General features: G+C 33.4%; 1 pseudogene across 1 annotated transcript in view; it reads right to left on the bottom strand.

The window, feature by feature from the left end:
• Positions 1-13,182, bottom strand: part of LOC309627908 (THO complex subunit 7 homolog pseudogene) — a 223,473-nt pseudogene that overhangs the window by 19,512 nt on the left and 190,779 nt on the right. The window lies entirely within an intron of this gene.

Here is a 13,182-nt window from a genome sequence, read left to right as displayed (position 1 = left end):
TTTACTCATATTTGGGGTTCTGCGGTTTGATTATGATGTGACTGAATGTGGGTTTATTTATATTTATAAAGCTTGGAGTTCTCTGAGTTTCTTAGATCTATAAATTATATATTCTTTCAACAATTCTTCAAGTATTATTATTTTTATTTTCCTTTCTTTCTCCTCTTCTTATGGATACACAGTTACATATATTTGCTTGAATATTTTTTTTCAAGTTTGTTTCTCTGTTGTATACATTAGATACATTTCCTTCTACTATCTTTACATTCATGTCCTCTCTACCTCTCTGTCTCTCTCTTTCTTTGCCAACTTCAGTGTTCTCTGAAGCCTGTGAATTCTTAGATTCAGATATTGTATTTCCTGTCCCAGAATTTCCATAGTTTCTTTTTATAGTTTCCATTTACCTGTTGAAATTATCCATCAGTTTGATTATATGACCAGATTTTCCTTTAATTCCTTGAACATTTTATGTTAGCTGCTTTAAAGTACTTATTAATCTAACCTCTGTGTTATTTAAATATATGTTTCTGTGTGCTGCTTCTTCTCTTGATTGTGGGCTAGATATTCCTGTTCACATTTATAAATTTTTACTGTAGTCTGGATGATTTATTTTAAAGACACTGGTTCCTGTTATTTTCCTCTAGGAAATTTCTGCTCTAGATGATAGTTAAGTAACTGGCTGATTAACTTGAAATCTTGAAGTCTTGCTTATATGATTTCTTAGAGCAAGTCTGTATTTGTTTTGCCTTTAGGCTCAGAGTGAATTCCTTAGACCTGAGAAAAAAGTATGGCCATTCTTGGATTTCAGTGGAAAACCCAATGTGTTTACCAAACATCTAAAATGTACCAATTTTTGTCTTGTGCTGTTAGCAACATGTTGTTTTCTGTTGGATTTCTTAAAGTCTTCCTCATGCATGCATAGTTTCTGAACATTTTATATACAAGTTTTGCAGCTTCCTCTCTGTGTGCCCTTCTCTTTCAGTTTGTTTTTTCCTTCAATTCCCAGCAGTCTGACAGCTCTAAACTTTGTCTTATGATACCTCAATCTAATAAGTCTGTGACTTTTTCCTGAATTTTTAGCTATTCCAGGACCTTCAGACATGGGAATGTCCTCAGGGGGATATCTGTATAAACATGGATCTAATCCAATCCAGTTCCTTTCTTTCAAGAGTCAAATGCTCTTAAATTTCTGTCTAATTTTGATCACTCTACGGTGCCTTTTATACTTTGTCCAGAGGTAATATGTACTTGTTATCTGCCCAAAGTAAGTATAGTAAAAGCTACTCCACCAGTAATAGTCTTTCTTTTATATAATAATGATTACTAGTATCTATATTGTCATTAGTATTTACTAGCACATGCTAAAGTTTAAAGATTTGATCTATAAACTAGTATATATTATATGGAAAATTTATTTTTAAAAATATAACGTGTACCTAATATGCATTGAGGTATTTTAGATTATAGTAAATAAACTAAGTAGTTTAAGATAAATACATTTTTATTTAAGTAAAATTTAGTTTACTAATACAAATAAAGTTCCTCAAGCAAGCATACTATTAGGAGAAACTGGTAATTTATAGTTGAGTTGATTTTGCTTTCAAGTATTCGTTTGTAAAAGCTAAAATGACTTTCCAACTTTAATTATTTAAATAAGACCATCATATACAACATGAAGTAGACTTTGAGAACTCATGAAATGTGAAATAGATGTTGTCTCTGATTACATAGGCTAAGCAAAATAAAGCTAGATGAGGGAAATAAAATCTGTGACCAAAACTCCATGGTGATAAGCAAAATAGTCTTGAAAGCTTCAGAAACCTTCAAGAAAAGAGAATTTCAAAATTAGAATTGTGAGGATATTTTGAAGTGGAATATATTTGTCAGGATGAAGTATTCTTTATAGTCATTAATGGTGGTATTTCAAATAATTTAAAATTTTTATTTTCTTAAATTTATTTTTGATCTAAGTAATTTAGCTCTAGAGTTTTAAACTAAAGTTATCTTGATGTTCTGAATATTCCAGAATATTCTTTTCAGCACTTCTTGATCTTTCTTTACCCATGGACTTCAATAACTCCTTCCAGGTTGACCACTGTAAGGTATCGTCTACTTTCAGATAGCGTTTGCTGGCTCTCCAGAGTAAATCTTTCTTCATTCTGAGCTGAACAAACTGATTTAAGTTCCCAACCTCACTGACATGATCAACTATATAATATCATTTTTCTTATTTTATGAAGTGAGGTTGCAAGGCATAGAACTGTACCTTCACAGTTTGTTGTTGAATGGAAATATTGAATGAGTTGCTCTAATCTTGCACATCATGTCTATAGCATTGCACTTCTAAACCAATAGTCACCTTCAGCTAAGCTTGGAAATGTGAGCACCTTACAGCAAGCAATATTTATCCTACACTGCTGTGAAGTTCACTCTTTCTTTACCCAAAGGTTTATGGCAACCCAAGTTGCAAGTATAAAAAATACAACTCTTCTATCAATTTTTTTCCTCATGTTGCGTCTACTTTGCCATTTTGACAGCCAAATTCCCACAAAAGACTTAAAAGGAAGAATTTCAAAAGATTTCAGGAGAAATGTGTCCCCCTCCTCTTTCTCTAGGCACCTTTTATTGTACATCTGGGGCTTTGGATATTTTATTCTGTAAACTTCTGGCACACATTGTTTTCTGAGTTGTAGTCTGCCACATGCTGTCATTTGACTCTTATATATGTACTAAGCAGGAAGAATAAGAGTTCCTGGCTCCTTCTGGTATAGTATTAACCTTTTATTACTTAAATACTCACATGTCTGAGTAGAGCAGCCAAGGTTCATTGCTGTTATATTTCCAGATCACACATGTATTTAATTTTTACATCCAAGAGTTGGAATTGGAGCAGAAAAAAAAAGAAGATACTGGGGATGTTTTCAGAGCCAGAGTTGGACTGGGAATGATTTATCGAAGGCAAAGTAAGGAGTCTGGATACTGGGTGCATTTTTTTTTTCATGTTGAAATTTATTGGAGAAAACTAACATGGAACTAAGTCCAGATTTATTATTCAACAAACACACATTTCAGGTCTTGTGTGTGCAAGAAACTTGGGTAGATACTGAATAAAAAATTGTTAGAATAGGGCATATCTTGAACATATCTAGATATTAATTTCCAATATAATTTACAAATTTGAGTCACAAAGTAAGAAAAAAATCCTTTACTATTATTCTGACTAGACACATCCAGTATCTTTACTTGTCAAGGATCTGTTGCCCTGATTTTCAGAGCTGAAGTTTCCAATGTACAGAGCACCATCCATCCACTTTTAGCCTTTCAGCTTGTCAAAGCGTATGCTTGTTGATCTGTAAGAGTTTGTTCTTGAATTTTATAAATTCATTTTAAAACACATTTTATCCATTTTTCCTATGTTAGTTTTTCTAATGTCTTTTACATTTACAGCATAGGGAGTCATAATGTGAGGGGTATAGTGAATAGAATATGCCTAAAATTTGAGAACTTAAGTTATTTCACTTCCCCTTGAAACTGGCTCCGCAGTAAGTCATCAGGGAATAGTAAATTTCTCAATGAAATCCTTAAGCATTAAATCAGAACACAAAGAAACTGAGAGTTTTAAAAAATATCATGGAGTCCAAAAGTTTCAAAAACAAAAACAAAATAAAACAAAAAAACAAACAGGTTGAAAAGTCACTATCACCAAACTAGGGGGACAAAAATAAGTTTAATCCTAAGAAAACATCAGAACAATTTTTTTTAATGTACGTCAAAACAATTCCTTTTCTTCCTGAACAAATACATTAGCTATGCAACCCATTACTCTAACAATTTGAAAGCAGCTCACAATAGATAAGGAGATGGAAATGGGTGGATAATCTCATCCAGAGGAGAAATCTACAGTGTAACTCTTCTAATTTCACATAATACTTCATGGACAAGACACAACAGAAGGATCATAATCATATCATTGCCCCTTTACTTGGCCTGTACTTTACATAAAACTCAACAAATTGATTTTTCTACCATCAGTGTAGTGCTTCCAATAGATAATTTTATGGTGTAAGTTTTATTAATGTTCTTCTTAAAATAGGAATTAAACAAGAGTTGACTAGAATTGGGATTATACATAGCAGTGTTTTTAGGAAATAAAAAGTGATTTTTATCTCTCTATCTTTATCAATTGAAAACAAAACAAAATGAAACTGAATCCAGAAGAGACAGAAAGGATTTAACTAGAGCAATGGTACTCAAAACTTTTGTTTTTAGGACTCTCTTATTGTGTTAAAAAATTGCTGAGTACCACAAAAAAAGCTTGTATTCTCATGAGTTAGATCTACCAATATTTATTATGTTGGAAATTAAAATCAAATTTTAAAGTATGAATAATAGTAAGCTCACTATGATAGCATAAAAATATTTTTAAATTAAATAACTACAGTTTTCAAAATAAAAAATAATTAGTGATAGAATGATTTTTAAAATAGCTTTACAATTTCTTTAATGTCTGGTAAAGTAGAAGACATATAGATTTTTCTAAATGTCTCTGGATTCAACCTACTATATTATTTTGGTTACAGAACATGAAGAAAATCTGGCTTTACACAGATATGTAATTGGACAGAGAAAAATATTTCAATAGCCTTTTCACTTATTTTGGAATATCCTTCTTTGATTCTACATCAAAACTCAACATTGGTAATTTCTTAAAAATTAGTAAAGAATATTAAACAATACCAATGAACGTTTTGTACATTGTTACCTTAAGGTCCACCATCTATTTTGCACTCTGATTGTATCATTTCTCCATGCATTATTTTGTAACATCATGCAATGGCCATTTGGAAAGTATTTGTTTACAGAGTTATGGAAATCTTCCAAAATTTTAGCACATTTCATTATATAAATCAAATAGCAAAATATCACCTTTATTAATATTACCTCTGATTGTCTCAGAAAATTATTTACCTACTAGGAAATTTTAAGTTCATGGAAGTGGGTAGGCATTTTCCCAGATTCAAATTTTTACGTGAATTCTTGGCAACATACCTCTCACTTGCTCTCTTTGGCATGGCAGGCTCACTTTGTGCATTTTTGAGAAAATGTCTGCCAAATACCCTAGTCTCAATACCCATAGTTTGCGTGTCAGACATCCTTTCAAATGACAATGATATTTTATGAAAATGCACTTGCTTTACATTCAGTGACACAAGTAAACACATTTTCATGCAAGTTTTCTGTGAGACAACCATTGTATTTCATTATATAGCAGAAAGGCTTCATGTGTATTTCTCATATCATTGCACAGAAAATTAAAAAGATATGTCTTCAAGTGTTGAGATTTAATAAAATCAATATATTTACTGCTTTCTCAAGGACATTCTTAGTTGAAATTGTCATTTTTTTCATCGCAAGTGCATGGTATTGAAGAATGCATAACTGCTCATACAGGCTTGAGTTATTCCTTTGATTTGTGCTAAGATCCCACCAGTTTTACCCACCTTTGCTTTTCCACCATCACTGTAATGTCAATAGATCGAAGTGATAAATAATGTCTTAGTATTATCATGAAACAGTTTCAATCTCACTACCTCCTGAAAAAGTGTAAGGAATACCTAGGATTCTCAAATCATACTCTGAGAACTGCTGCATTAGAGCAGGAAGACAGAACAACAGACAGCTGAATCATCTTTTATTCTGAAAACTAGTGTTGAAAGCTTTGAGAATAATTGGGATATATAAGGCTAAAACTCATATTATTTGGATTTGCTGTCCTTCTATCCAGTAAGGAAATCAGTTCTCTGTATACCTGGAATTGGAAATGTCAACAGGAAGTTAACCTGCTTCCTGAAGAGCCTGAACTTTTTCTGAAATATTTTCTTTGTGAATCTTCCTCAGTAAGAATTGCTCTAACAATAAATACAGACTCTATTAACCTGTATCCAAAAATGGTAAATAGCTGCTTTCCCCTTGGGAGTTTTCTGGAGTTACTCTTTCTGATTTCTATACCTTGCAAATCTAAATGCAAATATCTTAACCAGCATTTATATGAAAGACATTAAGGTGCTGAATAGACAATGATGAAAATTAAACTCTTTATGTGCGTCAGTGTTGTTTCACCATAAGAACCATGATCATACATTCCAGAATGCTCAGGAAGTCTGGTTTATGACTGATTATGGCATAACTATTAAGAACATCCTCTTTCATTCTCAAAGGTGTCCCAGAGTACACGATTAATTATATGGTCACCTTAGCTGTAAGAGGCCCCTGAAATTATTTCACACATGCCCAAGGATTTAGCCTTTTCTGTTTCTTTCTATTATCTTCTGTGGGAAGTTAATTTCAGTGGAATATGTGATAGGCCAATTGTGATAATCACAAATAGTATCAGAAGTATAATTTCTGAAACAAATGGCTCATAAAACAGACATATTTCTTTTAATATTGAGTAGCTCTCTCTTTTTTTTTGAGTCCTTTTTTTCTTTTCTTTTTTTTTAAAAATGATTTTTTTTTTTTTTTTAGAGATTGAAGTGTATTTATTTATTTATTTATTTATTTTTGGCTGTGTTGGGTCTTCGTTTCTGTGCAAGGGCTTTCTCTAGTTGCAGCAAGCGGGGGCCACTCTTCATCGCGGTGCGCGAGCCTCTCACTATCGCGGCCTCTCTTGTTGCGGAGCACAGGCTCCAGACGCGCAGGCTCAGTGGTTGTGGCTCACGGGCCCAGTTGCTCCGCGGCATGTGGGATCTTCCCAGACCAGGGCTCGAACCCGTGTCCCCTGCATTGGCAGTCAGATTCTCAACCACTGCGCCACCAGGGAAGCCCAAGAGTAGCTCTCTTAATAAATTAAGCCTGAAATAATTTTCAATAGAAAGAACCTGCAAAATCAATCAGGAAAATTTTAGAGAAGAGGGAGTGATAAAGTGGGCGTATATCTTAAATCATCAGAACACAACAGAACATATTGATCAGCTATTACTATAATAATGCTGTGAAACAAGCCACCCCAATATTCAGTAGCCTACAAAGACAAATACTTATTTCTCTTGCTCAGAGTTTTGTGGTTCAGCAGGGTTACCTTTTCTTTAATCTGCAGATCTATCGGTCTTGTTTACAGGTTAAAGATTGGATTAGACAATTCCACATCTTTCTCACTCTTTTTTGACCAGAGGATACCTGGGACATGTTCTTCTCATGAGTTACAGCAGGAGTCCAAGAACCAAGCCAAATCAAGCAAGTACAGTTTAGTCTTTCAATGAACCCACTAAACTTCATTGGCCAACCAAGTCCTATGGGCAAGTCTTACTGCACAGGGGCAGGGAAGTATTTGCCATCCACAGTTGGATGGCACTGCAAAATTAGATGGCAAAGGCTATGGATATATACTTTAGTACAAAAAAATGAATAATCTAGAATTCTTCCTTTTACCCCAAAATAAATGAGGAGAATTGAGGAGTATAATTATTTGGCTGTCTCATAAGAATTAAGGTTTGCAAGCTTCAAAAGGACATGGTGCCAAGGGCTGAGGAAAAGCGTCCCTAGCCCTTTGTTATGGGTTGAATTGTGTTCCTCCGAAAGACACGTTGAAGTCTTAATCCCTGGAACCTGGGAATGTGATCTTATTTGGAAATAGGGTCTTTGCAGATGTAGTTAAGCTGAGGTCATTAGGGCGGGCCCTAATCCAATATGACTGGTGTCCTTATGAGAAGTAGAAAATGCCAGATGGAGATAGAGACAAAGAGGGGAGAAGGCCATGTGACAACTGAGGTAGAGATTGAAATGCTGCAGGGGCAAGCCAAGGAATGCTAAAGATTATTGCAAATCACCAAAGCTAGGAAGAGGCAAGAAAGGATTCTCCCCTATGGGTTTCAGAGGGAGCCTGGTCTTGTCAACAACTTGATTTTGGACTTTGAGCCTTCAGAAATGTGAGACAATGAATTTCTGTTACTTTAAGCCATGTCATTTGTGGTAGTTTTGTTATGGCATTCCTAGGAAAATAATATACCCTTGTAAAACCCAGCTGCCCTGGCATAGCCTGATAAGGAGGTAAATATATTGTGCAGGTCTGGAGATAATGTCCCATGGTGCTGTTTCAGGTAAAATAAAGAAATAGCAATTCTGGACCCCAAAGAATTCTGAATGAGTCAGAGATAAGCAGTAATGAGTTAAGATGCCTGGCATGGAAATACCTCTTCTTGAAATGATAGGGCTGCCTTGAACTGAAAATATCTCCTTGACCCTGAATGCAGCAGAGTATAATTGGTAACTGAAGTGACTAGAATTTGTGGCAGAGTAGCAAGAGTGATGAGTAGCTTTGGTGTCTGTGATATAGCAACCTTTCACTAAATTCCAGTGGAGTTTAGTGACAGTAATTGTTAAAAGTGCTACCAGATGCATTAATGAAAACTTTCCAAGTCCTGTCTTCCCCTTCCGCCACTCAGTAGTTGCCAAGTTGCAAAAGGGATTATGGACAGCTGACATTTCTTCAGACAGATCTTTTTAGAGAGTTTGTTTTTTTGACAAATTTTGTCTTCCCTACATGGTCTTGCTTGTATTTATTCTGGTAATAGATACAAGGGATGACTTTTACATTTATAGTTTTCTTACTGATTTGCTTTAAGACTCATTAGGAATCTGATCTTTAATTTTTAGGTTTAGAGTTAATTCTATACCTTCATGCTACTTTGTGAATTGCAGGCCAGTGATAGTACCACTTACAAAATTTTTTCCTCAGATAATATGATTCATAAAATTATTTTCCCAGGAGACCTCTTTAAGAAATGATATCCTAAATCAAGGCAGGGAACATTGAGAAAAATGCATCCACAAGGACAATACAATATTCTCACGATGTCACTTTTGTTCCATATTGAAAGACTCATTTAGATTTCCAATCAAGAACCAGTGGTATTTTATATTGAATGTTCAAATTTAAATTGATATAATACTAAATAAAAATAATTTAAATTATGTTAATTAAAATTTTTTTTCTGTTAGTCATACTGTCAGCATAGTTTAATAGTACTCATAACTGGAATGTTAAAGTTCGTGGGAAGGAGAGTGGCAAACGTGTGATAGTTAGAAATGGCAGATTATTTTTTTTCCTAAAAACCAGATGTCAGTCAGGAATGACTTAAAGGCAGTTCTCTCCTGTAGAGAGGTTTTTTTCCTTAAATTCAACCCATGTATCTTTTAATTTGGGGGAAAAAAAATGACCTATGGTTGACAAAAGACTTCCCTTGCATTATCTTATTTGATCCTTACAAAAAAACTTGGATAGAAAGATAATAGTATTCCTAATTTCCTAAAATTAAGGTACAGAGTCTAGGACACATCGGGATCATATTGGCAGCTAGTAACCAGACTGGGATCAGAATTCATGCTTTAGTTATTCACTTTTCATCCACTTATTCAGTGGAGATATTTAATACAGAGGACTACTATGTTTCTACTTCCTTTGCAATGACTTCTACTTTAGATTGAGATGAATATTTTGTTTAGTAGTGTGGATTGTTATATATGGAACTTTTAGAAAAGCAAGATATTGATTTTCATTGAAAATATCTCCAATTAGAGAGTAAGAGAGTTAGAGGAGAGAGAGAGAGAGAGAATAGCCCAAAGAAGCTACATGAGATGATTCCTTAAATCCTCCTGGGGAAAAGAGACGTATTTCCACAAGAAGAACCAATAGACATTCCCAATTGAAAGGATATAAATCATGAGCAACACTCTTCCAAACGGAAAAGCATCACAGACCCTTTCATCTCTATAATCCACATATGCCCCTAGGAAATAAATAGTGAAAAATTCTAGGCTCTCCTCTCTGCATTTCTTTATTCTTCTGGATCTTGATGCTATCACTTTCACTGTTTTTTAAACTTTCTAAAGCTTTCAAGAAAATAAATTTTCTTCTGTTCATATTTTCTAGTTGTCTCAGTTGGAGAGTTGGTTCAAATAACCTAGTCTGTCTTACTAAAGCAAAAGTCTTTCTTATTGTTTTAAATCTTTATCAATGATTTACTAAAAGCTCAAAATAAGGCTTTGTGAGTACAACTCATACTAAATTACAGTATTTCACTGATATTAATATTCCTTCAAAATTTCTACTTTTGTAAGGTAATGCATTGTCGCTTTTGGTTCTGGAAACAATGCAATTTGGTGACAGATTGGGTGTATTTGTGAGGTTTTGGGTAGGGGTGATAAAAATGTTTTCTGTGACAATGGACATTAATATGTACCGTTAGTTAACTACACTGTTTCCAATTTCAAGAATAGCCTCCCATCTTTGTGCCTTATGAACTTTGAAGTTTTATCTCACCTAACACTCATATAAAGGAGTCCTCAAATGTATTATGTAGAAATAGTCATTTCATTATTTATTCCACAGTACTTTGTTTGTAACTACCTTTTATTTATTTTGAAGCATCTATCCCACTGTATTATAATTAGATAAAAATTTGTCTTAAGATGAGGAAATATGTTATGCATCTTTATGTCCACATTGCTTAGCAGAGCTCTACCCTAAGTTTGTTAAATGGATAAATGAATGATGAATGGACAATACAAGAAGACTGAGATGGTGTGCTGATTGCTATAATCTCATAAACAGTCTTCTAAAATAAAAATTTCATACATTTTTGCTCTGAATGTTTGTTTTTTTAAATTTACCAAAATTAATTTCATCTTTTCTGGTTACACCTATAAATAATAAACATTTCTGTGAAACAGTTTTTTGAGAGAGAGTTTGTTCCCAGTTATATATCATGGAAATGTTAGAAACGTTTTTTTTCTGCCTTCTGTTAGAGTAATCAAATATAGCATGGGTTTTTAAATCAGACAGATTCTGGTTCATATTTTAGCTTTGTGAATTCCCTTGAGGAAGTTGTCCCACTATGTAGATCTACCTTTTCCTATCTGCAGAAAAGGATTAATGTTAGTGCCTATCACATTTGGCTGTTGTCAGTCAATATATAGGTAACATTCTTACTAGAGCTCCTGGCATAATGTAAACACTTAATACATGACAGTATTTAAAAATTTAGCTTGCTTAATTTCCAGGTCTATTTCTTCCCCAATAAGCTCCCAGCCTGGGTTTGAAAATTTACTCAATATGTCAGAGGCCAAGTTGGTTTAAAGCATTACTGTTGTTCTGTCTTTGTTGTGCTCTCAGTTTACATTGATAATAGCTAAGATCATAAGAGTTGTCATGACATTCATCAATCTGCTATCAGATTTTTATTTTACTATGGTTAGAAAGTATTTATGGATCAAATTACATCAGTTCCTTATTGATCCAAAATTGGCAAAAGTGCTTCAAAGCTTGCAGTTTAAGAACTACCATGAGACCAGACTTAGTGAAAATGGTTTTGGAAAGTATCAGATTTCAAACCAAGTGTTATAAAATGAAGTCCTCCTGTATTTTTTAGCAATTTTTTCAGACATCAGTATTATTATTATTATTCAAGTTTTGTGATAAACATCAGTCTGGCAAACATGAAGACACTGCCCTTGCATTCAAGGAACTACATATTCATTAAAGTGTATTATTATAAACACATTGATAAGCTTTTAGAAAAAAACTGCATCTAGATGCTATTGCTGTAGTAAATATGAAAATATCTTTCTGTATTAAAAATATGTTTTTTCTATTCTAAACCAGTGGTTGTTTGAAAAGTCATTCTATCATTTTCTTTAACTAGTGCCAGAAAGTGCAGTTTGATGTCAACTATGGAAAGAAGAAAGCTAATGTGTTTGGAAGGTAGTATGCAATCTTAAATGGAGAATGCTAACAGAACCCACCTACTAGGTCAATTTACTAAGTTAACTGTTGATACATTTTGCAGCTGACACATCCTGGCAAGACCATCCAAGAAGCATAACTATTCAAAATCATACATTTGATAGAAAAGTTCAAAGTAGACAACTGACAACATCTCTTCTAAAATATTCCTGGCTAAAATCTTATCCTCTATGCTCTGTGGTGCAGAACTCCAGAAATTCAATTATGCATGTGGGCGCTTGAAGAGAGCTAAGTATTCTCCCATGCTTAGAAAAAAAAAAAAAAAAATTGACCCTGCCAGCAGGTATTCTTTTAGAGGTAGGGTGGTTCCTCTTTTGGGTAAGTTATGTTTTTCAAGTTACATTAAAAAATGTTTGTCTTGACCTGGTATACATATTATATTGCTCTGTTTACAATTGGGTGCAGGTAACATGTGCATTTTAGAAGCTGACAGGATAGTTTAACTCAAAATATTATTTATCCTTCTCTCAAAACATGACTATTGTTGTACTGATGTTCATAAGAGGTATGTATAACATTGAAATACGGTTGTGAGATAGTCTGTAAAAAAATAAAATGAAATTTTATGATCACAAGTGTAATTCAAACAAGTGAAGCTATGTATAGAAAGAAAGAGAAAAGCCATAAAAACATCTTTAATATGTCTAAATGTGGACATATTTAAATGCTTAAAATTAAATATTTTTATGGCAATAGACAACATAAATGAGTCACAAATAAAATGTGAACTTATGACTAATAAAGTCAATATGGATAATATAACAACAATCCCTTCTAACTGATGAGAAATAAAAGGAAAATAGATAATTGATAAAGATGTAATCACTTTACCAATAAAATATATAAAAATTTGTTCAATCTCACTAAATGTCAAGTAAATGGAAATTAAAATAATAATGTAATACAGTTTTCACCAATAAAGTTAGTGCTTATAAATAAAGACAGTAACATCCATTGGTTGATGATACTGTGACAGAGATAAGTACCTCTGGTGGGAGGATAAATTGCTAAAATCTTTCTGAAAAGCAGTTTTCTGGGATTAAGGTTCTAGCTCTGGTGACAAGATTTTGTCACTACATTCCCCCCTACAGTGGCAAAGTAGGTGAGTAAAAAACCTTACACAGATATTTATTTGTGCCATAGACTCTGGAATTTTTAACACCATTCCACAGTTTCAGTGGTCCATGCTATAAATATCTTTACAATTTTTAAATATGTGCATATTTTTACCCAGAAATTCTAGGATGTTAATTTCCAAAAAAACTCTATCATATGTATGAATATGTACATGTATATGTATATGTATGTATGTTTATAAATTCACATTCTCACACACATACGTACAAGAATATTTATTGCAAGTTGTTCATGGAAGCAAAAAT

The sequence above is a fragment of the Balaenoptera borealis genome, assembly GCF_965194805.1.
Source record: "Balaenoptera borealis genome assembly, chromosome: 4".
NCBI classification, from domain to species: domain Eukaryota; kingdom Metazoa; phylum Chordata; class Mammalia; order Artiodactyla; family Balaenopteridae; genus Balaenoptera; species Balaenoptera borealis.
Note: the sequence above shows the minus strand (reverse complement) of the source record. Positions and strands in the feature narration are given on the sequence as shown.